The 27,609-nt window shown below is 40.1% G+C and overlaps 1 protein-coding gene across 20 annotated transcripts in view; it reads left to right on the top strand.

Moving 5' to 3' along the window:
- Positions 1-12,032: 12,032 nt before the first annotated feature.
- The window catches only part of LOC148879211 (CDPK adapter, putative (DUF1423)), a 41,056-nt gene continuing 25,479 nt past the window's right edge, over positions 12,033-27,609 (top strand). For 5 of the 20 annotated variants that reach the window (XM_088960667.1, XM_088960663.1, XM_088960660.1 and 2 more), the window contains exons 1-3: positions 12,046-12,127; positions 12,324-12,398; positions 14,650-14,746. The gene's annotated coding sequence lies outside the window, so the exon portion shown is untranslated. Of the gene's footprint in view, positions 12,128-12,323; positions 12,459-14,649; positions 14,747-27,609 lie in introns of all 20 variants that reach the window. The other 15 variants (XM_088960670.1, XM_088960666.1, XM_088960662.1 and 12 more) reach the window with 4 other exon arrangements.

Raw genomic sequence — 27,609 nt, 5'->3', positions numbered from 1 at the left:
CCCGAGGTAGAAGCTCCGACGCTCAAGTTAATACGAGGTGTAAGGTGGGGGAAGGTGCAGATGAGGTCCCAATGGTAGTCCTCGGATGCACTGGGTCCCCAGGAGTAAATGCTAACGAGAAGAGGTAGGTACAATGACTTAACTCAAGGTGTTGGAAGTAAACGAGAGAGTTGTACCAGAATTCTGGGATCTGGATCCCCAGTCAAAGGAGAGTTATCTCATATTTATACTTGAGCGAATTGGAAGCAGGTGGAGACAAATGCACCAAATGAGAGTCGTACAAAGTCAGGCAGCAAGTCCTTGCGAGTACGCCTAACTTCTTCGTGATTGGCTCCATACGAAGGCAATAGGGCTTCCCCCCTGCTATGGCTAGCGCTGCCAGGCATTAGTGGGCTGGGCCACCCAGCCCATAAAGGGTTGAGCCTGTCTAGCCCACATCACTTGCCCCCCACTCCCGAGGCCAGGGTGAGGTCTTGACTTCGGCTAGTAATGGAGATGATGGTCGAGGTAAGGCCTTGGCTTCAGTCATCGGGAGTAGCGATCGTTATGCCTTCAAATCCATTAGCCGATGGGTATTCTGCGGTGGTGTCACTTTCAATTCATATGTGTCTTCCTTCCTCATCGATTTTGAGATGCATGTGGTCGACTGGGGTCCATCGTGAGGAGGACGGTCACCCAGATAGGTGTGTGTTTGCCAGGCTGTGCGGTTCGCCCAGTGGGTCATGATAGGCAGGCCCCGCGGTTCGCCCGGTGGGTTGCAACAGGTGAGCCTCGTGGTTTGCCCAGCGTCGTTTCGTCTTCCAAGGGCACAGGCTGAGAGGTGCAGTATAGCCAATTCACAAAAGCGGAGGGTCCTTGTGATTGTCGGATCCATAGTGATCTAAGCCGTTGTTTGGTGTTGTTTCATCTTTCGAGGATAAGTGTTGAGTGGCGCATTATGGTTGGATGGACGAAGCGGAGGTGCCTCAGCCGTCAGATCCAACGAGATATGGGCCTTCCATTTTCCCTTAAATAGGGGCCCTGGTGGCGACTTTCCCCATCATTTGAACTTAGGCACCCTTGTTATCGAGTGAACTCAAATCCAAGCTCTCAATCTTTCAGGAAATTCCCAGGTTCTCATTCCTTCAGGACACCCCGTTTTCACCTTCTTCAACGTCTAGGTAATTCACAATGTCTTTCTTAGACTCCGGCCCTGAATGCCATGAACTCCCAAACACCTCAGGAGGGAGCTCTCTTCAAACCCTTCTCCTCTCTCCTCCTTAGGTTCTTTGGCCATAGCCCCTCTTCGGCGGGAGGTAGCTGTACTAAGAGAAAGGGTAGCCTCGGGGGGCACCGAAGGCTGCTGGGGCAATAACTCTCCCCATGAAAGTGCCATGTCGGCGTCGTCGAGGGAGCCCGAAGGGTCTCCTCTAGCCAAGGAGGAAGATGGTATAGAGCTCGTAGCTGGACCGGTGGAAGGGAGTGTTGGCCGAAGGGTGGCTAACGTTGGTGTCCCACGCTCGGAGTTTGATAGCTCCTTGGATGTGGGCTAGGTCAAATCCCTGGCAAGGAGATTCCACATACCCTGGCCTTATGATCTTAGGGTCCCCGATGTAGGTGATCGGCCATGGATCCCTGAAGAGGGGGAAATCTATGTCTACCAGCATTTTTTAGAGTCTGGCTTTAGGTTTCCCCTCCCATAGTCTGTTAGTCACTGGAGTGGTATGGTATCATTATCAATCAACTCGTCCAATAAGCCCTTAGGACCATCATAGCAATGTTAGTGGGGGCCAAGTCAAATCGCATCGAGGAAGCACGCTTCCAAGGCTAGCATCTATTACTTCCATCCCTGGAGAGGAAAGTCGGTGCACAACCCCTCATTCGTCCATGGGTGGAAGGACAAGTTCTTTTACGTCTCCTACCCCGAAGGCAGGAGATTCAGGTTTGACTAAGGAGAGGCTTGTGTAAGCATTGAGAGATGTCCCCCTTTTCTCCGAGATGAAGAGGCTGCTGTCGTGGCTCATCTTCTTGTGATGGGGACATTCTAGGTGAAGTTGTTGGTGGAGGAGGAGGTCCCCCTAGTGTTCGCTGGAATCAGCCTTGCCCCACTCAGTAGGAGAGGTTTTGTAGTTACTTCGCACGCCTTCCACGTCTTCGACTTGTTATACACACTATTTTTTTGCTATTCGCAGAAGTACCGATGGATGCCAAGCAACGACTTCTTGAGAAGGCCCACGCGAAGCAAGATGGGAAGAAGGCTAGGACACAGACACCAAATTGGCCAGGTGAAGAGGTGGCAAGGAGATCCACGCCCATCCGGGCCTTCTTCAGCTTCGCCATTGGTGCAAGGGCTCCCCGAGAGAGTCGAGGAGGCCAACAAAATATTTCGTCAACAGTGGCAGCTCTGAGAAGGGGACTCCATCTAGGATGAGGGGGTCAGCCAGGCCCTGGTGAGTGGGACGATCTTGTCGAGGAACTACTCCCGTTTACTACAGAGTAACCCCAAGGCCGTCTATGACGAGGGCCTATACCATCTCATCGAGGTAAGATATATATATATATATATACATACATTTTTGTTATATGTATTTCCTTCTCTTCCCCTTCTTTTGTTCACTAATTGGCATGCCTACATTTTGTCAATTTGGGGTGAAGGGATGAGAGATCCATCATATGGAAGGCCGAACCCTATAGGAAGGCTGGGCGAAATTTTAAAAAGTTCTCTCTCTCTCATGTGGGAATCTCATTTCCTATTTTAGAAAACTACATTTTCAATTATCAATCTTGAAACCAAACAGGACTAGATCTGAAACCAAAAGGGAGGAGAGGGATATACCTGATCAGTAACTCCCAACAAAGGTGTTCATGCCCAAGGAGAAAACCAAAATCTACTCCCACTGAAGATGACACAGTGTAAGGTGAAGCAAAATCAGTAGGATGGCTCTTCAGCAAAAACCGAATTCTTCAGCAAGAATGTAGTAAAGTGCTGGTGAGCACAACTTTAGATTGCCTTTTCTAGCAAGAAGCAATATCAAGAACCATTCTTGATCACTCCCACTGGTGGAGATCAAACTGGGTAGGGGCAGCAAGAACAGGAAGAAAAGAGCAAAAGACAGGAGCAGTCAAACTGTGAGTTGTCTTCTCTCTTAATTCATCTGACTATAAGTTGTTTCTAGAGGTCCGCCCTGCTCTCCTATTTATAGCCTTAAAGAGAGGTTTTTCTAATCTTATTAGGAGTTTCCTAGTCCAAATCTAATATTTGGATCTGAACTCTCTTTAAGAAATAAGGATAATCCCTTATTTTATCTGCAGATAAAGATCAACCTTCCTAATCAAATAAGGAGTTTCCTGATCCAAACCTTTATTTGGATCTAGACTGTTTGAGTGGATAGGGATAATCCCTTATCCTATCAGCTGATCCAAATCCCAAAACCGCCCCTACTTAATTAATCTTATTAAGCCAGTTCGAATTGGGCTTTAGGCCCATTAAGTCTATGTGCTCCCCTAACCTCTTAACCTGCTGCCCAATTGGTTATCCTTGTATGGCGTAGGACCCAAACATTGATCTACACATCAGCCACATGGGTTCAGCCCAGCCTTTGTTACAAGGCGGCCGAATTCACTGCAGGAGACAGTGAACCCATGAGTCCATCACCATGGGCTCTTAATGGGCCCAACATTTACACTAAATGGTCATTGGGTCCAGCCACCTTATGAAAACCCAAGGACTATGGGCAGATGCAAGATTAGCCCATCAGGTATTACCCTCAATGGCCTTACACTTAACCTCTCAGCCCAAAATAATCAAACACTGCCCGACAAGAGAGGACTTCTCCTTCAATTGTAAGGTACAGTGTTGCACTCTCTACTCACATGGATCCTGGGAATTAAAACATTTTGCAAATATTTTGAAACCATAATTTATATAGAGATATGTATGTATATCTCTATATAAATTATGGTTTCAAAACAAATTTCAATGGTTGAAATCAACTACCAACAGTTTAGGTTTCCATTAGAGAGAATGCATCCCCGATCATTCACTTTGTCCGACAAATTGGTTGATCCTATCACTATGATCACCCACTCAGATGAATTCTCAGACTGTCCTAACATACCCAGGTTTTGACCCCCTCTAAGGATCTCACTGATTGGCATATCAAATACAGCCCAATCCGACACATAGTGCAGTATCATAATCGAGTCTAGGGGTTAGGTGTAACATTCTAGTTTTGCCCATCTATCTCTAAGGTCTAGGGCAATACTGAAATTTTGGTCTGATTCAGGGTTTCAAAAAAACCTACATTGCATGTACCTCAAGTCTCACTCTGGTAGCTGAGACAAGCCACCCCAACCAACTTGGCGGCACACCAGTGTCAGCCTTGGCAGGATAAATCTCCATAGATCTATCCAACGGCTGTGAAGATTCTAAACTAACACGAGTATCATAAATGTCCAGTTTAAGGGTACTACACAGAAACACACCACAATGACATGAATCAATTATGTACTTTATTCATTTACAATAAATGTAAAAAATGTACATCCATTTGATTAGAGCAAAAGGGAATAACTGTCTAACAGCTCCCACTTACACTTAGGTCCAATCGGGTATAAGCGGAGTCTTATACTTTCCACGTGTTTCTCAAACACTTTCTGTGTTAGTGGCTTAATCAATGGGTCTGCTATATTTTCCATCGATGTTAACTTCTGAATTGGTATGTCCTCTCTTTCAACTATCTCTTGTAGTACATGTTACTTCCTCTCAATGTGCTTCGACTTCGAGTGGGCTCGTGGCTCCTTAAACTGAGCAATGGCTCCAGTGTTGTCACATAACAATGGAATGGGTGATGTGTTGTATGGAACTACTCCTAATTCCTGAATGAACTTCTTCACCCAAATGGATTCTTTGGCAGCTTTACTTGCGGCAATGTATTCAGCTTCGATTGTGAAATTTGCGGTGGACCCTTGTTCTACTTTTCCAGCAAACAACACACGATCCTATCGTGAAGATATAAGCAGATATAAACTTTCTATCATCATGATCTAACTAGAAATCGGCATTAGTATACCCTTGGATCTATAGTGAACTACCATCAAATACAAAACAAAACTCTTTTGTCCTTTGAAGGTATTTTAGTATGTTTTTCATAGTGGTCCAATGCTCCTGCCCTGGGTTAGATTGGTATTTGCTTACCACACTCACTACATGAGAGATGTTATGACGACTGCACAACATGACATACATGATGCTCTCTACAGGTGAGTTATAGGGAACCTCTTTCATGCCCTCAATCTCTTCGGGAGTCTTGGGAGAGATACCCTTGGAGAGAGTGACGCCATGTCTGAAGGGAACATTTCCTTTCTTGGAGTTCTCCATGCTGTATCTCTTAACTATTTTGTCAATGTAAGCAGATTGGGATAATCTTATTATCCTCTTCGATCTATCTTTCTAAAGTCGAAGACCCAGTATGTAGGAGGCTTCTCTAAGATCTTTCATGGAGAATTGCTATGAAAGCCACAGTTTCACCATAGTTAACATTCCTACATCATTCTCAATAAGTAGAATGTCATCTACATACAGAACCAAGAACGTAACCTTATCACCATTGGTTTTCCTGTAAACACAAGGCTCATCCGGATTCTGCTCAAAATTAAACTATTTGATAATACAGTCAAACCGGATGTTCCATCTCCTAGAAACTTGCTTAAGTCCATATATGGATTGGTTGGGCTTACATACCATGTATTCCCGACTTGCAGCTATGAAACCTTGCAGTTGTTGCATATAGATATTTTCAGTAAGATCTCCATTTAGGAACATGGTTTTGACATCCATCTTCCAAATCTCATAGTCATAGTATGCTGCTACAGTTACCAGGATCCTAATGGATTTAAGCATGGCCACGAGTGAAAAGGTTTCCTCATAATTGATTCATTCTTTTTTAGTGTACCATTTTTCCACGAGACGAGCCTTGTAGTCTCAACCTTACCATTGGGGCCCTTCTTCCTCTTATAGATCCATTTGCAACCAATTGCCTTTACCCTAGGGGGGCGGATCTATTAGAGTCCAGACTCCATTGGTCTTCATTAAGTCCATTACAACTCTCATGGCATCTACCCACTTCAAGGAATCTATGTCCAACATATTTTCTGAATAAGTTACGGGATCCTCCTCACTGATCGTGCCTTCCACCAAGTAACTTTTTTGGTCATAGCCGAAACGAATTAGAGGCCTGGAAACCCGAATAGATCTCCTAGGTTGGTTATTTTCTAGAGTTGGTGGGACATTTCCCACTACCCCTAGGCTCTCCTCATCAAGAACAACTTCCTGATGATGATTATCCAGGATGTAATATTCTTCTAAGAAGTGGCATTTCGACTGCAAAACACCTTTTGCTCATTTGGATCATAGAATAAATAACCCACAAAGCCTTATGGGTAGCCTATAAATAGGCAACGACTGGTCTTGGATTCCAATTTGTCAGCATTTGTTATTTTAACATGAGCCAGACAACCCAAAATCTTTAAGTGCCTTACATTTAGTTTCTTGTCAGTCCAAAACTCATAGGGAGTCTTTGGAACGAATTTGGTTGGAACCCGGTTTAGCACGTATGTTGCAGTCTCTAATGCGTAACCCCAAAAAGATGTGAGTAACTCTAATTGTCCTTTAAGTAGTCCCTGAATTCGTTAGAGACATACTCGTCACCTCGATTTGATCGAAGGGTCTTAATTTCTCTCCCTAACTGTTCCTCGACTTCTTGTCTGAATTTTTTGAACTTTTCAAAAGATTCAGACTTATGTCTCATTAGGTACACATAACCATACCGTGAGTAATTATCAGTAAAGGTTATGAAATGAACATACTGGTTACGTGTCCTAACAATCAGGGACCACATACATCAGTATGTATAAGGTCAAATGTGTCTGTAGATCTTTCAGGCTTACTGATAAATGGCCATTTCATCATCTTACCCTAAAGGCAAGGTTCACAAGTTGGAAGATCTTCTACGGTTACAAGGCCTGGTCGAATACATTGTTATGGACAGTGCACCCCCTGAAACCCATCACATGGGCTCTATGAGCCCAACACTTATCCTAAGTGGTCCTTGGGCCAAACCACCTTGTAACACCCATGGACTGTGTGTAGATGCAAGATTAGCCCATCAGGTATTACCCTCAATGGCCTTACACTTAACCTCTCAGCCCATAATGATCAAACACTGCCCGACAAGAAAGGACCTCTCCCTCGGTTGCAAGGAATAGTGCTGCACTCTCTACTCGCATGGATCCCGGAAATTAAAACCTTTTTGCAAACGTTTAAAAAACCATAATATATATACTTTTATATCTCATATAAAATATATTTTGCAAAACAAATCTCAACGATTGAAATCGGCTATCGACAGTCTTGATTTCCATTAGAGAGAGTGCATCCCTGATCATTACCTTTGTCCGACAAAGGGGCTGATCATGTCACTATGATCATCCACTCAGATGAATTCTCATACTATCCCAACATACCCGAGTTTTAACCCCCGCTAAGGATCTCACTGATTGACATATCAAAGACAATCCAATTCGACACGTAGTGCAGTATCATAATCAAGTCTAGGGGTTAGGTGTAATTTTCCAATTTTGCCCATCAATCTCCAAGGTCTGGGGCAATACTGAAAATCTGGTCCGGTTCAAAGATTCAATTAATCTTACACTGCATGTACTTTGGGTCTCACCCTAGTGGTAGAGATAGGCCACCCCAACCGACTTGGCAGCATATTAGTGTCAGCCTTATCAGGATAGGTCTCCCTAGATTGACCTACTAGCTGTGAACATTCTAAACCAACACAAGTCTCATAAGTGTCCGGTTTTAAGGGTATTACATAGAAATACACCGCATATGTACATCAAATTAATTGGAGCTAAGGGCATACAAAACTGTCTAATCGTTACCTTATATTTATATTTGAGCAAGCTGGAGGCAAGTGGAGATGAATGCACCAGATGAGAGTTGTATGAAGTCAGGCGATAGGTCTTTACGAGTATGCCTAACTGCTCTATGTTTGGCTCTGTACGGAGGCAACAGGGCTTCCCCCCTACTGTGGATAGTGTTGTTAGGCGTTAGTGGGTTGGGCCTGGCTCGCCCACACCATATATTATAAATATAAAAAGAATTAAAAAATTGAAGAACTGATTGATAAAAAACAGAACCAATCCACTAATTTACCAAGTGGTTTCAGTTTTGTTTCGATTCATAGTTTTCCAAAAACCAAAGGCTTGTTTAGTTTGGAAGAAAAGGCCCAAGCACCCTCATGTTTAAGGGAAAAATTGAACAAAATGTGGAAGTATGTCTAAATTTCCTCCATCAAATTCTGTATTGTATGTTTGTTTAGGGCATGGTTTTGAAAACCAGATTGGACCGGATGGTTGAACCAATTGACCCTCCGTTTCACCCTAAAATCACTCCTGGGACAAAAAGCGTTGATGGTTTTGGTCATTTCTTCTTTCATGTTTTTTTATTTAGATTAGAATGAGAGAACTTGACAAGACAGATTTAGGGTTTAACTAGTTTTTGGCATCTATCATTTTCATCCATAACTGTGGTCTTGGAGGTATCTACCCTACCGTATAGTGCTGTGCAAGATTTGGAATGGGAATGTAGATGTCACTGCACGTGCACTTTATACACAGCAAAAGAATATAAGAAGACACATACATTACTATTAAAAGAGTTTTTTTGGGAGAATGACCAACATACACTTAGAATTCTTAGCTTTACAGTACAATTGGGATATCTGTCAGCTCGGAATTGATATTTTAGGGGGTGGGGTGTTTATCATTTTGAATTATGTAGGATTGCAGTGGAATTCAGAATTATGCAGTGTATGTAAATTTTCATTTTTTACCTTTTATAAAAAATAAGGATGATAATAATTGATGCCTCAAAAAACCTGATTTTACTTTTCCTTTTTACCCTCTATATTTTTCGTTTTCCCATTATTTAACTGAAGACAAATAACAAATGTGTTTTTGTCTCATTCTCACCCCTACAAATGCAAATGTCGGGTTGTTCGATTGGGCGAACACCTTGATATTACCTGATATTAGCATGATAGTTCAAAGTATCGATATGCCTCTGGCAGGGGCGTATCGGTACTTAGATACAAGCAAAAATATTTTTTTTAGTTTTTTTTTTTAATTTGGCTTTTGAGAAGATATTTAAGCATATTTTTTATTAAAAAAGAGTGGGGTTCTGAAATATTTGTATCGAACCCCAAAGATATGATACAATATGATATGTCCGATATCGTATCGAAATTTTAAACCTTGATTAATATTGACAAACAGAAGTTTCTTTTCTCCACTGGATGAATGGTTGTTTTTTTTTTTGTGCTAAAAAACGAACAAGCGGAAAGGGGATGTTTTACTGCTTTTCTATTAATCATAATTGATGTGGGATGGACCTGGAAAAAATAGAAATAAGATAAAAATAGCCTAGGAATTAGCACCTCAACTTTTCTATTTATCATAAAACAGGAAAATAAGTTCTTTGAGCTACACGTAGAAGTAAGCAAGTTAGACTTCTTTTCTGTTCATCAGAGTTGAATAGATCAATTGCTGTGAGTTACACTTTAAAAACACACAAATATCTGCTCACCACTCCAATGCAACATCTACTAACTCACATAGCTACTCTTGGAACTCCAACTCAAACAAACCGACCTTTTATCAGAATTTAAAGGTAAACAAAATGAAGTAATTGAAACTGTTATGTAGAGAAGCATTTAGAGAACTATTTATTAAGATATGCAAGTAAGATAAGATTTAGAGAACTATTTCTACCATCCCCAACAAAAATGGTCATGTCAACAATTATATCCAAGTAAGATTTACCTCTCTAAAGTGTTGATTCTGTCAATTCGAGTACAACTTTTCTCTCTGAATATTTATTAAAATATTTTAGCATTTATTGTTAATTAATGAAACTAACTAGATATACCCAAACCCATCTGAAACTACTTAATCTTAGGTCCAATTAGCTGTCAATTCCTTGTAGGAATTCATCCGTTTTTTTTTTTTAACTTTTTTTTACAAATTCCAAATAATCTGAAACATTTCTTGCTAGGTGGATTTATTGCCCCAGTTCTGTTTTCAATTCAATGAAACCCTCATACAAATAATAAAAGTATGGAATAAGTAGACTTTCATATTAGTGATTTCATGTAGAAAGCCAGGTATATTCTATCCTATTTTGCATATATCTGAAAAACATTGTTTTATATGATACATTAATGTTGTCCTTGTATTTTGGTTACAAACTTTCTTAACTTAGACTCCCCAAGGAATTAACTATTTATTTGTATCTCCCCATAAATTTCCTACTATATTCCATTATTTCTTATATCTATTGCAGCAAGATTTGGTTATTTCTTTTTTGAAATTTGTGCAATATGAATTCATATTGTCTAAAATATTTGCACCTTCATTTATATTTCATTCTGATTATATCATCATTTTCAAACTAGCAGTTGATATCTTAGGCTGTATGTAAATGAAGCTAGATATGCCCAAACCCGTATGAAACTACTCAATGTTAGGTCCAATCAACTGTCAATTCTTTGTAGGAACTTTATTAGTACTTATCTTTTATTTTAGCACAAATTGATTGCTTAAGAAAATTTTACTTTTCATTTTCAGCCACAATCTTCCTTGCATAGTTCTTTTCTAAGAAAACATACAGATCTCTGCCCGATGCTATCCTTTAACCTATAAAAAATTTGAATTATTCGCATATACATTTGCTTATTATTGTACTTTGCACAGTTGCCAACACTGGTTCAATTGTTTACGAGGAATAGTATACACTATACCAACTCTTAAGTTGTAAGTATAGATATTAACTTGAGTTTGCTAGGTGACAATCAATTAGACAATAACAATTCCTCAAACGAACCAAACAGAGATTTCCTGACCAACTTGATACATTGAGGTGTTGGGCTGAATTAGGACCCCAATGCTTTTGGTGGTTAATCAACCATTGGTTCAAATACTCCGTGCATTGTATGGTCCATTCTACTAGTAACTAAAAAAAGAAGAGAGAACTGCTAGTGCTGATAGTTGTATTAGATTACGAGTTTTCACCGGTTCTGCTGCAAAATATGAAACAGAGAAGAAAAGTAGAGGAGAGAGAGATGACCACTGTTGTGGTTGCAGGATACCAAAAATGAAGAGTATGAATTAAATTCACAACGGTGTCCCACAGCACATCCCAACAGTGTATTGACAACGCCTCCCATGACAAATACGGAAAATATTCTCAAATTATCAATGCACAGTGAAATATGCACGTAGGGGGCGTCAATCTGGACTCGTATGAATTAATTGAATGAATATTGTTAAGGGTTTTTGAAAATGTTTAAAACATGAATTTGATTATGATATCAAAAACACTTACAACCATTGGCATCATCAGATCGTATTTTTGATTGATCAAATATCTTCGGATATCATATCTTTTCGGTATCACAAATAACATATATAACATCACGTACAAATCTTCTTCCCACTTGTAACTGACCGAATGATAAGGTAATAAAGGTTTTGATTTTGAGTACAAAATGCCTTTTATTCTTGAAGTGAAAGTTCGGGCCCTTAAATTTAATTACACCCAACATAGATAAAAGATTCTTTTTTTGTTAGGCAGAATAGATAAATAATACGATTCTTTTTTTCTGAGTAAAAAAAACAGTTTCATTATTCGTTCTAATACGAGCCAGCGATCATGGAAACAGGATTCAGTCAGAGCAAAGTCCATTCGTACAGTCATCATAGTTTTGCATTGGAAATATCTCCATGAATAGAAGTACGAAGATATTCCCGATGCAGAGCTATAAAAGGCTATTCGAACATATTCGAACGGACTTTGCTCCGACTGAAGCCGATCTTGCTTGCATGATACCGAAAAAATAAGCCTAAATAATTGAGCTTCGGAGGGTAAAATAGTCATTTTATAAAGTGGTTGTTGTTGTCCTTTTGATTACCGTTATACGCTATATAAGTCGAGATTAGTGTTTACTTCTTAGGGGTTCACTTTCTTGCGAATGACTTTCGGCTTCAGCTATGTAAAGTGATCTTTGTCACTTGGAATCCGGTAGGTTTTCATTTTTTATTCACTGTTTTTTTTTCTTCTGATTTTTGAAAAATAAATTCTTTGGTTCTTTCCAAATATATAATTTTCCATTACCTTGTAAAAGTAGATTCATTTCATCCATTTCTTAATAGTATGCTTCAATGATATGATCGAAGAGAGATTTTACAGACTTGCTGTGATTTCTTTTGAATTTCAGGACGGATTTACAGAAAACCCTAAAGCTTCGTCTTCCTTTTCGCTGAGGATCCATTGCAAGCCATTTTTGTCCCAGGTGAAGCTTCTCCTTCCTCTCCGACTCTGGGCGACGCCATTATTTTTTTTTTGGTCTCAGGTTGGTGAAGCTATGATAATGCAACTTTTCTGTTTTTAATTTTCTTTAGCAAGATCATCTTCATCATCGCCCTGTCCCAGCTATATGGGGTCGGCTTCATGAATTCGCCATTCTGTTCTGTTCATTCAATGTTAGGGAAAAAATAGGGAGCTTAGGCAAAGTTTAGTCCCCCTGGGTGAGAAGCGGTTCTTGTGCTCCAAATTTTTGTCCCCGATGGAAACTTTGGGAGAGGAGGAGCTAACCGGATGTCCGTAATTATTTAGTTATTTGGCTATTTGTTTAGATCCCCTCCGGCGAACGTTAGATTCACTTCAAAACTGTACTGAGAATGCTTTGCTCGGACTTAGGTCGGTTGTGTTATCGTCTCCTGAGGACGGGAGAACGTACAGAGAAACGTTATTCGTTGAGTCCACACCGTCCGATGCTCCTAGCTAGTCGCGCCACGCGAATCCCGAACTGACGTGTACCCGAAGAATCCGTACCCCTCTGCCCTTACCCCCTCTTTCTTAAATTTCGTATTGTTTGTTGGTCTTTATTGCTTTTCCTGGTGAATAATACCCCGTAATAACATGTTAATAGCAACGTATAAAATCTCGTAACTTATCCAGAAAATCTTTGTTAATCTACAATTTTAATCATCGGCATTAATAATATTATTAGAAATTTCTGGACATTCGTATTTCTCTTCGATCACGATAGGTCTAGGGTGAAAACTCGTTTTGACCTTATTTTCAAAAAAAAAAAAAAAAAAAAAAAGAAAAGAAAGAAAATCTTCACCTGACGGACTACCTGAGTTTCCATTTATCATTCTCTTGTGTAGTTTTTGATTTAGCAGTGGTGAGTAATTATGTAAATATGGCATGAGGTTCAATTGTTTGGAGGTCTACTATTGTCATGCTTGCATGTGAAAATCCACGCACTTGATGGGTGCCATTAAAAGGTTTTACGTTAACAAATGCCCCTGATTGAATGATCTTAAGTTTAGAATGCATGGTAGTGTTTGGCTAAGCTCGATTTCTTGGGAACAAGATACGTGGTAGAAAGTCTGCAGTGTGTCAAACATCCCTTTTAAAATTTAGGCTAGCCCCTGCTACCTAACCCATTGGTTTTTCCCAAGCCTTTTGCTTACATTTAACATTTAGATCCTCGGGGGGGGGGGGTGGAACAAGTCTCCAATACATTGATTTCTGTTTATCCTTATCTGCTCAATGCATCAGCTGATCTATTTTCTGATCTCTAGGACCATGTGAAGGATGTCCTCAGTTCCCTAGCCAAGTATCTCTCTTCTTTCAATATGTCTATACTACCATGATCTTGGACTTTTGTTTTTGAGCCATCCTATATTACCTGAGAATCGCCTTTCGTCATGGTATCTCTGTGATTAAGGGAGCTTCTCAATCTCAAGCTTTGAAGTACTACTACAGTTTAGCTCTGGCTGAATCACCTTGACCAATAGGTCCAGAAAAGTAGCTAAGATAGCACCATGGCCATTTCTAAAGACTCCGTTGGTGTTTGACTTACCCAGATTGCCCAAACTGTTGAGGCTGGAGGGGATCAATTGATGGATGCAATGCTTCATTGCAGATGATGAGGATGCAATTTGCCATCCTCTAATTGTCATTGGTAGATAAAAAAGGGTAAAAAACTCTCAAAGATAATCCGATGAGCAACCTTTGCCAGAATGTTCTCAATTCATGCTTCTTTAATAGAGGTTTCTTATTTGAACATTCTTGCATTTATCTCCTCCCTTGCTATACTTAGAACTGCTTCCCTTGTATAATTCTACACGATCTTCCCTTTGTTTAATAGATAATCTTATTAAGGTTTTAGAATGGCACCTCCTTATGTTATCTACTAAGTGAGCACTGAGCAAATATGGTGAATATTTGTGGTATATAAAGACTTATCTTCATAATCAACTAGCATCTCGTGACTTTAACTTGTGCTAGTTATCCTTCTTTTCTTCTGTTTTTCAGTTCTTGATTTTGACAAACAAGTTCCTTAAAAAATATGAACTTTGACTAGTCGTCGTTCATTTGATCTCTTACTTGTTCATTTAAGGATGAAATGATCATATATTAAAATGTCTTCATATTTACCAATATTTCCTTTGATGTATTTCCATTTCCATGGGTACTAAAATGATGCGTTACTGGAATATATCTTGAAAGCAGCCTCTCTGTATGTGCAGGGGTAAGGCTGTGTACATCTGTCCCTCTTGGAATATATCCTGCATTGGCGGGAGTCTCGTGCACTGGGCTGCCCTTTTTATCTTGACATATTCCTTGGTGTGTTAAAATGTTTTATATTGTTCTCATCAAGTTTTATTTTGCTAATCGTATCAATATAAGTTTTTCATTTTATATGTACATAGATATTATCTAAATATTTGTTTTAATATGGTTTGTACTCTTATCCCATATAGTTGGGATAAGGCATGGATGGTGATGATGATGATGTTCTCTTAAAACTCATTATTTTTCAAGCTTTATCATTATAGATGACTCTTTTCTTCTTATTTCCTTCATGGAATATTTTTAATTATATATATATATATGTTAATAAAATATGGTTGATGTTTTAATGTTTTTTTAATCTGCAATTAATCTTTTAAGATTACAAACTCTTATGAGGGATAAACAATATAGTAGCATAAGAAGCATATTCATTTTAAATCATAACTTTAATACTAAACAAACATAGTAAAATAATGTTTATAACTAAAACATCAATGGTCTGTACTATATTATATTTTTTTTGACAAGTAAATTCAATTTTGTTAGAGAAGTCAATGTGTTCAGCAATACAAACAACTCACGAGAGGTTAGAGTTTAACCTCTCAAAATAGACACAAAACAGATAAAGGAGTTACAATTGAGCCCATTATAACTAATCCCTATTGACCCCTTGCTTAGCTAGCACATTAGCCAACCCATTAGCTGACCTCTCCCGATGAACATTTAGTGTCAAATTACAATGTAATAATTTTTTAAACTCCTATGTTTATTTTTAAGTAGAGGAAGATGCCATATTGAAATGGTATAATCATTTCAAAAGCATAATTTTTATCACTTTATAGTGATATAATTATTTAAAAGAGTTTATCCTTTTATAATTTCTTTTTTTTGATAGATAATAAAGATTTTATTAAAAGGATCGCAAATAATACATATTACAAGATCCCACAAAGAGGCGTGAGGTGCCGCCTCTAAACTGTATCAACAAGCTTACAATTGAGCCCAAAAAATCTGATTCCTATGTGCCCCTTGTTTAGCTAAAGAATCTGCCAATCCATTTGCCGATCTTCTTTCCCATTGAGTTGTGACTGATATGTTTGAAGTTAGCCATCTGAATTTTCTCAAAGACACTCTGTAGAACCAGGCTGCAGTGTCCGACTCTTTTATCCACCCAATAACCAGTTTAGAGTCTCCTTCAATGATTAAGTGTTCCAACCTCATCTCCTTAGCAAGCTCTGCTCCTTTTTGAGCAGCTTGGACTTCTTCATTAACTCAATCTCTCACACCAATAGGACTAGAATATAAGGCTATGATCTGGCCCTCAGCATTTTTGGAGACTCCCCCAATTCCGGACAGCCCTGGTTACCTAGGCTGCTGCCATCAAAATTTAATTTGATAGCTCCTTCTCCAGGAGGCTTCCACTCCACCACAGGTGTAAGTCTTACAGCAGAACTTTTGGCAATTTGCTCCCAATTCCTCCAGAAATCAACAAAGGAGAAAGGTTGAAACAGGTCCAATGGCTTTGCCCAACTTATGGCCTTATATAGGATACTTTCCCATATACTAATCTCATCCTTCTCCTTATCATTGAAAATTCTGGCATTTCTTTCCTTCCAAACAGTCCACACCAAAGCAGCTCTCGCACACCTCCACAAGACTCTACCTCTTTTCTTTGGCCACCTAAAGGTTGTGGGGTCAAAGAGATTGCTAATCTGCCTTGCTTCTGTCCACGTACACCCAAAAAGATTAAAAAGCTTCTCCCATAGACCTACAACGAAAGGACAAGAGATTAGTAAATGGTAACAACTCTTCATTTGCTTTGCAAAGGGTATACCAGTAAGGGGATATGTAGAGACCCGGCTTCCTTTTTTGCAAGACATCCAAAGTGTTTATTTTTCCAAGAGACACTTCCCAATAGAGGGCTCCCACTTTGGGAGGGATAGGATTAGAGCAAACCTCCTTGCTATGAAAAGGTTGAGAATTAGGATTTGAACATAGAGACGAGAAAAAAGAGGCACAAGAGAAGGCACCCAAATGCGGCTATCAAGAGAGGAGGGGTCCAAACAAATAGGTTCAAGAGTTTTAAGGAGCAAAGCAGCCTGGTCAAGCTTAAAATCCCTTAAATCTCTCCTAAAGCCCAAATTCCAGTCTAGACGGGAGGAAGCAGAGAAGGAAGCAAGCCTCTGAATTGGCTCTTTTTAAAACAAGAGAAGGCACCCAAATGCGGCTATCAGGAGAGGAGGGGTCCAAACAAATAGGTTCAAGAATTTTAAGGAGCAAAGCAGCCTGGTCAAGCTTAAAATCCCTTAAATCTCTCCTAAAGCCCAAATTCTAGTCTAGATTGGAGGAAGCAGAGAAGGAAGCAAGCCTCTGAATTGGCTTTTTTTAAAACAAGAAAGGAATACAAAGAAGGAAAAAAGGTCCTTAAGGGTAGAGTATCCAACCCAAATGTCCTCCCAAAACAAAACCTTGTCTCCAGTACCAGCATCATACTTGATCAGAAAAGAGGAAGAATACCATGAATAGACTTCCAAGGGAAATTGAGCGTGTAGTCTTACAAGAAAAGAGGAAGAAGAGAGAGGAGAGAAGAAAGGAGAAGAGAAGAGGAGGAAAAAAATATGTGAGAGTCAAAAGTATATTGTTGGCAGCACCCAACTTCTATTTTATCTTAATGTGTTATAACAAAATAAAGAATGAAGAAATTACAAGTAGGTCCCCGGTGTCACACCCTAAAAATAAAGAAAAGAACATGTTGACAGCAGCCTAGGCTGACAACATTCTAACAACAGAAATAAAAAACTTAAATCTAACAACACTCCCCCTCAAGTTGGGTTGTATATATCTATCAAGCCCAACTTGTCACATAACTCATTGTAACGCAGGTGTGGAAGTCCTTTTGTGAGAACATCAGCAAGTTGCTCCTTGGACTTGACATAAGGGGTGCAAATTTCTCCCTTTTCCAACTTTTCTCTTATGAAGTGCTTGTCCACCTCAAGGTGCTTGGTCCTATCATGTAGGACTGGATTACTAGCAATGTTAATGGTTGCCTTATTGTCACAGTAGAGGGACATAGGATTGTGGATAGTAACCCCAAGTTCCCCTAAAAGGTTCTTCAGCCACCCATATGCCATAGCTCTATACTCCGCTTCAACACTTGACCTTGCCACTACACTTCACTTCTTACTTCTCCATGTCACTAGATTTCTTCCTACAAAGGTACAATACCCACTTGTGGATTTTCTATCATCCACAACACCTGCCCAGTCAGCATCTGTGTAGACTTCCATCTTCAGATGATTATGTTTGTTGAATAGTAACCTTGTTCCTGAATACTTCTTCAAATACCTAAGAATCCTCTTTGTTGTCTCCATGTGTGGTCTCTTAGGGGAGTGCATGAATTGGCTTGGGACCCCAACTGAGTAAGTAATGTCAAGGCGTGTCATGGACAAATAAAGCAACCTTTCCACTAATCTTTGAAACTATTTCACATCTTTTAGTGGTTCACCATCACAATATCCCAGTTTATGGTCAATATCCATAGGGGTATTGGTTGGTTTTGCATCTAACTTGCCTGTATTTTGTAACAAATCTAGGATATACTTCCTTTGAGAGATGATGATGCCCCTTTTTGAGCGGGCAACCTCAATTCCAAGAAAGTACTTTAGGGGGTCCAAATCTTTCACTTCAAATTGAGAGGCTAGGAATTCCTTCTGTGCTCTAGTTTCTTGTAATGATGATATCATCTACGTACACTATCAACACAACCACTTGTTTTTGACATCCCTTCACAAAGAAAGTGTGATCTGACTGACATTGCTTGAACCCCACTTGTTGAACCACCATATGAAATTTACTAAACCACGCTCGAGGAGATTGTTTTAGACCATAGAGAAACTTTCCTAGTTTACACACCTTACTTTCACTTCCTTTGGCACAGAAACCAGGGGATTGGACCATGTACACCTCTCCTCCTCCAGATCACCATTTAAAAAGGCATTCTTTATATCCAGTTGATGCAATTTCTAGTCAAGGTTTGCAGCCAATGATAGAAGAACCCGTATTGAGTTCATCTTAGTTACTGGAGCAAATGTCTCATCGTAGTCAACACCATAAACTTGGGTGTACCCTTTAGCTACCAGCCTTGCTTTGTACCTTTCAACTGTCCCGTCTGCTTTGTGTTTCACTCTAAAACACCCACTTACACCCCACTGGGTCTTTCCTTGTTGGAAGATTCACTAACTCTCATGTTTGATTCTTATTGTGGGCATATATCTCCTCCTTCATAGCATTTGTCCATTTAGGGTATTTTAAAGCCTCTACCACGTTTCTGGGTATGGAAATACTATCAACTACAAATAGGAAGGTACGGTGAGAGGGGGAAATGTGGTCATAGGACAAATAATAGGTAATGGGGTGTTTGGTAGTCCATGACTTGACCCCCTTTCTATGAGCAATAGGAATGTCAAGATTATCCACAACCGAAATGGGGGCTATGGGATCAACAAGTGTTGGACTTACCTCCTGGGAATCAGATAGTGTTGGTTGCTTTGCATTTGGTGGCTCCACATATTTGTCACATTGCTGATCTCTACGGCATTGACGTTGGAAGACATAAAAAGGAGCGAGATCTAGAATAGAAGGAAGGGAGACTTGACGAACCTGGGCCTGCTTCTCCTCTTCCACATTACTCTCCCCTTGAGGAGAAGCAGGGAAGAATGGTTCAGACTAAAAAAAAGGAGACATCCATGGAGACAAAGAACTTATGACTAACGATATCAAAGCATCAATAACATTTTTGCAAGGAGGGATACTCAGAAAGACACATGGAATAGACTGAGGATCCAACTTACCACAGGACAGGGACAAGTCATGGACAAAAGCACGACAACCAAACACCCTCATGGGACTGGAAAATAAAGGAGATTGAGGAAATAATAACTGATGAGGGGCCTTGTAGTTTAATACTCTGGAGGGCATGCGGCTTATGACAAAGCAACAAGTACAACATCAACCCAAAATCGTTTGGGAACATTCATATGTAATATCATCCCTTAGGCTACCTCAAGGGGGTGTTTGTTCTTTCTTTTTGCAACATTGTTTTGTTGTGGTGTTTTTGCAAATGAGTTTCTATGAATGGATCCATGGGAAGCAAAGAATTCATTTAGCTCACCATGGAAATATTCCTTCGCATTATCGGATTGAAAAATCTGCACTTCAACATGGAACTGTGTAAACACCATTCTTTGGAAATCTCTTATGATCTTTGGGGTTTCTATTTGCTACACATGGGAAAAACCCATGTATAGCGGGAGAAGTCATCAATCAATGTAATAAAGTACATATACCCGCCCTCTGAAGTTATGGTAGTAGGTCCCCACACATCAGAATGCACAATATGGAAAGGGAAACTTGATCTTTTATTACTTGAAGAAAATATTGCTCTACATTGCTTGCTCAATTGACACATTTGACAATGGAAATCTGATACTGAACATGACTTAAATAAAAAAGGAAACAAAGACTTTATTATTTCAAAAGACACATGACCTAACCGATTGTGCCACAAAAAAATTTGACCCTTATTTGACCGACTATGAAGCTTTGAAAATGACACCAAGAAACCAGCCTTGTTGTCGAGAGTGTAGAAGTTAGGTCTTGAAAAATACATGAATTGGGAAAAAAGGTTACACTGTAGTTTAATGAATTTGTGATACTACTAATAGAAAGAAGGTTGATAGGAAGCTAAGGGACATGCAAAACATTATTCAGGTTAAGTCCTTGAGGAAGGGATATTGATCATTGGCTTGCAATGGAGGAAAATTATCCATCTGCAAGTCTGACCTTATCCCTTCCTGACAAAAGGTTATAAGAACTGAATAGGTTTGGCTTACCAGTCATGTGATTAGAAGACCCTGAGTCAATGATCTAGGGGGAATCAATGGCTGTGGAGACATGGAAGGTAGAGGTTGCATTACCTAATGTAGACGCAAACGAACTAGAAGGGTTACCAGTAGCTGATCTGTCCATTTGGCGCAAGGCCCTATCATAAGATTCTAAGTGACTACAAAAGGAGTTCATAATGTCTTCCTTGGGGTCAAAACCAATGAAGTGCTCTCTAGTAGTATTAGTTGGCACCCAAACAGATTGAGTTTCTTGGGTTACCACATTTGCTACATTGTGTTTTTGTATTAGGCTTCTTCTGACCTTGTACCTTACCTTGTTCTTGGTTCTTTACAGCCCACTTTGGTCTCCCATGGAGCTCCCAACATGTGTCACGTGTATGTCTTGAATGACGGTAGTGGGTGCAGAACAACTTATCCTTATCATTAGCTTTCCTGGAATCATTTTTCTTTCCCATATTATTTCCACCCATTGCAGCTAATGCTACCTGTTGCTCCCCCTCAGTTGTAACCATCACACTCCGCCTACTTTCCTCAAACTGAACAAGGACATACACCTCTTGAACTGAAGGCAACTCTTTACTTTCTAAAATCTGAACTCTAAGGGGTTCATATATGGGGCTTAGTCCCAACAAGAAGGCAAAAACCCGCTGCTAAGAAACCCACTACTGAGAAACCGCTGAACTCTAAGGGGTTCTTATAGGCTCTAGCATCATCCTCACGTTTCCATTCTATAGTCTGATAGTGGTCTAATTCCTTCCAAACTGAGGTAAGAGCTGAATAATAGGCTGATAAGCTACGGTTTCCCTGTTTACAAGTTGAGGATTCAGCTTGTAACTGGTAGATCTTAGCATTGTGCCTTTGCTCAGAATAGGTGGTTTTGGCTTGTTCCCATATCTCATTTGCAGTATCTGCCCACATAAAATTCTTTTTCACTTCAGATTCCATGGCTGCAAGAAGCCAGGACCATCACCATACTGTTCTCTTGGTCCCATCGATCATGTTCAACAGTCCCACTCCTAGGTTCTTTAACCCTTCCATTTATGTAACCAGCTTTTCCCCTTGTTGTTACATAAAGTTTTACACCTTTGGCCTGCTCCAGGTAGTTCAGATCATTTAAAGGAGTAATCGGCATAGGGGATATCATATTTTCAGTCCCCATACCTGCTGTACCACGGGTTGATGTAACCTCAGATGAGGCAGAATCATCATTTGCCATTTTTAAAGCCAGGTCTACAAGTCAAAAACAAAACTGCAGGTGCACAAGACCAGTCCTCACTCCAGTACTGCTTTTAACAGTCACAATTAGGGCACAAAACTCCACACACTACTTCTGAAAACATGTACACACTACTAAAGGGCTACTTGCAGCAAATAAACATTCCAGAAAGAAGAAATATACTGCTGTAAACTCCACACTTCCACACCAATTTAAACACAACACATACCTGGACAAAGGGGATCTCACACCCCTGTACAGCACCTGTACGAAGGTGTAAAAAACACAACTAGGCCTTCACAACATCAGCCGAAGGTAAAAAGGAAGCTTCACAGCATCGGCCTCCTCCAACTAGGGTTACCTTGGTGCTACGACTGAGGAAGAACCCAGAAGAAGCGACAAAAGGTATTTCTGATCAATCCAATTAGATTTTTTTTTGTCTTCACAGTCCAAGAAATCTGACGCCTGGCTTGAATGGATACTTTCTCAGCGGAAAACACAACTCCTATTGCCCAGAGTTGTGCTCTGATATGATGTAATCTTACAAGAAAAGAGGAAGAAGAGAGAGGAGAGAAGAGGAAGAAAAAAATGTGAGAGTCAAAAGTATATTGCTGGTGGCGCCCAACATCTATTTTATCTTAATGTAACAAAATAAAGAATAAGGAAATTACAAGTAGGTCCCTGGCAGCACACCCTAAAAATAAAGAAAAGAACATGCTGACAACAGCCTAGGCTGACAACATTCTAATAGCTGAAATAAAAAACTTAAATCTAACAACAGAGCGTAGCCTGTCGAGATACACCAGCATCCCAACCATTGCCTGTCGCACCATGAACACTTCTTACCACTTTGTGCCAAAGTCTTTCGCTCTCTAGAGGCCACCTCCACAGCCATTTACCTAGTAGTGTTGTGTTCTTCTTCCTTAAATTACGTAGACCCAAATACCTTTGCTCCTTACTTCTACAAACTAGTTCCCACCTAACCAGATGTTCCTTCCTTCCTTCCTTCCCTTAGCTCCCACAAGAAATCCCTCACAAGTTTCTCTACATTTAAAACCTCCCTTTGGGGCATTCTAAAGACTGAGAGGAAGTAGACTGGGAGATTTGCTAACACAACCTTTATTAAAGTGATACGACCTCCAAGGGAGATGTAATTTCTCTTCCACACTGCCAACTTCTTTGTACACTTCTCATTTTCTCAACTATCAGGTTCTAGAATCTACCTTCCCTTGGATTATCTCCTAATGGCATTCCCAAGTAAATCAAAGGCCAGCTAGAGGTAAGGCAACCCAAGGATTATGCTACTCAGCTCAGCTCCTCTTGATCCAGGTTCAATCCCACCACACAACTCTTTCCAAAATTGATTTTCAACTTCGAAACACGTTTGAACAGCTTTATCACTCATTTCAAATTTCTTGCCTTTTGTGGATCTCCAATCTCACAAAAAATGATCGTGTCATGTGTAAACTACAAATGTGTTACCACTGTACCCTCTCTACCTATCTTCCAACCTCTGATGAAACCTAGTCTATCTGCTGTCGAGATCAGCATACTAAACACATCTGCTATCAAAGTAAAGAGGAAGGGAGAAAGGGGGGTCCCCTTGTCTCAGGCCTCTAGAGGCTAGGAAGAAATCCCTAACAGCTCCATTAACTATAATCGAGTAATGGCAAGTTTTCAAGCAACCTTCAATCCAACCACACCACCTCTCTTCAAATCCATAACTTCTCAGAGAATCCAGCAAGAAGGGTCAGTCTACCAAATCATAAGCTTTCTCCAAATCCAATTTGCACACGAAACCTTTCTCTCCCCTTCTCTTAAAGTCCTCCACACATTCATTTGCAATTAGAATTTGATCTGTGGTTTGTCTCCTTTGAACGAATGCTCCTTGTGATTGGATAATTAGATTGGGTAGAGCCCGTTTCAACCTCAAAGATCAAACTTTAGCCAAGATCTTATAAATACTGGTCACTAAGCTGATGGGTCTAAAATCTCTCGGTTGGATTGCATCTCCCTTTTTAGGTATCAAGGCCAGAAAGGTGGAGTTAATCCTTGGGCTGATAAAATGTTCCTCCGCAAATTCCTCAAAAACTGCCCACAAGTCTGACAATGTCCCAACAATCTTGATAGAAGGCCATAGTAAAACCGTTTGGTCCTGGTGCCTTCAATCTGCCCATAAAGAATACAGCCCCCTTCTTATCTCTTCCAACTTAAAGTTCCCATGCATCCAGCTTGCCAAAGCAGGGTTCAAACTTGGCCACACCAACCCTTCCACTCTAAACCCTACATTTTCTTGTTGTTTGCCCAGTTGTCAAGGCAATGCCTAGGCGGGCGCCTAGGTGACAAGTTGCCCTTTGAGGCTCGCCTCGCCTAATCGCCAAGCAGTTTTCTACTTCCTACTATAAAATACTTCTTTATTCATTGTTTTTTGAGATTATAATTATAAAATAGACATTATTAAACTAAAATAATCATTTTGTGTTTATATACTAATTTCTTTTTATTATTTTCTTATTTATTAGGGTTTAATCAACACAAACATTGCTAAATGCTGTATTGAACCCTCAAAGACTTAAAAACCTGAACCAACAAGTAAGGATGAACTTAAAATTTTATCTAATCAGCACATTTTCCTCTTCTATTTCTTCTTCTTCTACTACTACTACTACTACTACTACTACTACTACTACTATTTCTTCTTTCCCTATAACAAAAATAAGGGTTCAGCCCCTATATTTTTTGAATTTTATTTTCCTTCTTCCTTTTCATCTCATGAATATGTTGATTTTCTATACTTTAATATGAAATTATACTTTTCTTATGAAAATCATGAACAATTATTAAAAAAATATGGTTATGGTACCTAGGGAACTACCCTAGGATCTATGTTTTAGCATAAAAAATCCATTGCCTAGGCAACACCTAGGTGCCCGCCTAGGCGACTAGGCGACAAGGCGCCCCCCAGTTGCTTGGCCTCGCCTTGGTGCCTTGAAAACTATGTTGCTTGTAAACTGCCCTAAAGTGACTCATAAAGACATTGGCAATCACATTGGCAATCTCATCTTGATTTTCCACCAATTCACCATTGACCTCTAACTTCTCCACAAAGTTTTTTCTCCTTCCATTAGCCAGTGCGTGGAAAAACTTAGTATTGCCATCCCTCTCTCTAATCCATTTGTGTCTTGATTTTTTGACTCAACACATCTCTTCTCTAAGGACTAACTCTTCCAATTCCTTTTTTTTTTTTTATCAATAGCAACTTCAGTAATTTTCTTAAAATATCACAATGATAGTTACAACAAGGAAGACAAACACTCTTATCTTCCAAATACAACTTAAGTCCTCAAAGAAAGAAAAGGAAAAGAAGAAGCAATTTAGTTACAACTTAGCCCAAAACATTACATCCCTTTCTATCCCCTGTTTAGCTAATCCATAAGCTATAGAGTTAGCTGTTCTTTTAACCCAACTCATCCTGATTTCCATTTCCCGCACCAGCCACTTGAATTTCCTCCTCTCGTTGCTGTATTTCCATAGTCCACAGTTGTCTTTCATCAGCCACCCTATCACCACTTCCGTGTCCCCTTCAATTATGAGTTTTTTGGCATCCATCTCCTTAGCTTTCTAGACTCCTTCCATAACTGCCAAGATCTCAGCTCTGAGAGAAACTCCCACTTCAATTGGACCTGAGAACATGGCAGAAATGACCCCGTTCTCATACCTAGAAACACCCCCAATCCTTGATTGTCTAGGATTTCCCCTATAGCTCCCATCAAAGTTCAATTTTAGAAAACCAGCAGGTGGGGGGGGGGGGGCAAGACACCCTCACAACTTATTTGGTCTTCATGCAGTTTGCAATCTCACCCCACTTCCTCAACAATGTCATCCATTGTGTAGTCTGTGAATAGCTCTATAGATTTCAGCCATTGTACGGGCCCTTACATGGATCACAACCCTCAATTCTTTAGCTCCTCTCTCTTCTTTTGAGAAGATCCTAAGATTTCTTTCTTCCCATAATGACCAGCATACTGCAGCCCTCAGTCCTCTCCACATAGTCCTTCCCCTTTTCATGCGGCACTTGAAAAAAGAAGGGGAAAATAGGCTTTGCAAATCTGATGGAGGATTCCACCTGTGCCCAAAAAGAGAAAAGGCCCATTCCCAAATTGACACTAATAAGTGAAAATCAGTCTCCCCATCTGCTTTGCATAGAACACACCAATGAGATGACAAGCATGTATTGGGTCTCTTCTTTTGAAGCAAATCATCAGTGCTGAATCTTTTCAGATAGGAATTGGTCTGCACCAAACCTCATTAACCGGGAAAGGGGAGGTTGCAGGACTGGTGGACTGACATAAGACTTTGAAGAAGGAATCATAGGAAAAAGAGCCTGTGGGGGTCGGGGTCCAAGTTCTAGAGTCTACCTTAGAGGGTGGTGTGTCCGGAAGCGCGTCGTTAAACACTCCGGAACACCAGTTTAAACATTTATAATTTTTACCGTTTCTCAAACAACTACTAACGTAGTAGTGAGAATGGGTTGTATCCACAAGCAAGTGAAAAATTAATACATACTTAGATCCCGACAAGAGAATGCAATCGGGAATGGCAGAAAATACGAAAATAAAATCTATTATTGCTGAAATTAAATGTTTCGAATTTAAACAAGACAATAAATAAAAATCAGAGGTTAATAAAGTATGGGAATTAACAAAGGAAATAAAAGAAATAAATAAAAAAATGATCCAGAATCTGGACGCGGTGGCGGTAGCTGCAGATCGGCCAAACAACTTGCAGAAACCCCTCCTGACAAGAACCGGGCATCTGTCCTTTCTACAACCCTCGAACCCCTTGAGACACCTTAGCCTTGAACCGAACAAATTCATATTTGCAAAACAAAGAAATGAACAAGAATTAAATCTAAAAGATTGTAGAAATAAAAATAATAGAAAATAAAATAAAGAAAAGAAAAGAATGGTTGATCAGATCCAGTGGCGGTAGTTGCAGAATGGTTGAGCAACTTGCAGGAACCCCTCCTGACAAGATCTTGGCATCCTCCCCTTCCACAACCCTTGAACTCCTCAAGAAACCTTAGCCTTGTTAACCGGGTGAATTGACCAACCCCTTCTCTAGGGCCCCTGGGGTCCTTTTTATAGAGAAGGGTGGATATAACTGGAATTAGAGAGAAAGAGGGGGGCGGAAATTGGGTTTTAGCAAAAATATGTGTGCCCTAGGGTTTAGAATGAAGGGTTAGGATGGTTCTAGGGTGGTCTTAAGGCTGAGAAGAAAAGGAGAAGGCACCCAATATTATGTAAGGCTGAGATTTAATGGCTAAAGGCTGAGTGATGAAGATTAGAAGTTAGGTGGCTCCTAGGGTTAGAATGCTAAAAAGAGAGTGCCCTAGAATGGATGGTGGAGATTAGAAGGGATGGAAGGTGAGGATTTAGCAGTTAGGGGCGGCTAGGATTTGTTAAGGATGAAAAGAATGAGTTAGAAGGCACCCTAGGGTTTGCTAAAACGTGGGGAGCATACTAATACAGTAGGAGGGGCGCCAAACTAGGTTTAGCAGCTAGGAAGCACCCTCCTGCTTTTAGTTTTTCACAAAAACATCCCCTCTCTCAACTGGACTTCACACCAACTTCCCAAAATCTGCATTTCAATCATGAAAACTTCCTAGTTTTCCACAGAATTTGCATAGAGACCCTCAGAGGTCACAACATTTGAAATTAACTGGGAAAATGATACAATTTGACTACTCTAAGGTTGAAAATACACCTAAATTGATGCCCTTAAGGCATCAAAAT

The sequence above is a fragment of the Nelumbo lutea genome, chromosome 1 (genome assembly GCF_056320005.1).
Source record: "Nelumbo lutea isolate HS-2025 chromosome 1, American lotus-T2T, whole genome shotgun sequence".
NCBI classification, from domain to species: Eukaryota; Viridiplantae; Streptophyta; class Magnoliopsida; order Proteales; family Nelumbonaceae; genus Nelumbo; species Nelumbo lutea.
The sequence above is the reverse complement of the archived record's forward strand: the minus strand, read 5'-3'. Positions and strand labels throughout refer to the sequence as shown.